Here is a 450-nt window from a genome sequence, read left to right on the forward strand (position 1 = left end):
AAACGCCTTCTTGGCCGGTTTTTTCAAATTTTTACCTGAGGCGCCAAAATTTTGGCCATAACAGGGTCTTTGTAGTTTTTGGCACAGCTCGGAAGTCCGCCCCCTCCCCTCGAGAAAATTCTTCTACTTCATTTAAAATTTTAGATGTTTATGACCTTTGTGTTTTCAAACAATACTTTTTTTCTCGTTGATTTTCTGTTGGCTTATACTGTTCGATACGGAAGTAACGGAATATTTCTGCTCGGGGTGGGTTTTTTTTCTTCAGAAAAATTTCGACTTTTTAACTAGCCATTTTTGACAGAATTTTTTTATATCATTCGAAAGCCATTGTTATCCTGAGTTTAAATTTGAAAAGATATTTCACCTGTGATTATTTTGCGTGAAGTTATGAGGGTTTAAAGATTGCCATTTTGGCCAATTTTGGACAAATACGCGCGATATATTTCGCGC

The sequence above is a fragment of the Symsagittifera roscoffensis genome, unplaced genomic scaffold (genome assembly GCF_963678635.1).
Source record: "Symsagittifera roscoffensis unplaced genomic scaffold, txSymRosc1.1 SCAFFOLD_253, whole genome shotgun sequence".
Classification (NCBI taxonomy): Eukaryota; Metazoa; Xenacoelomorpha; order Acoela; family Convolutidae; genus Symsagittifera; species Symsagittifera roscoffensis.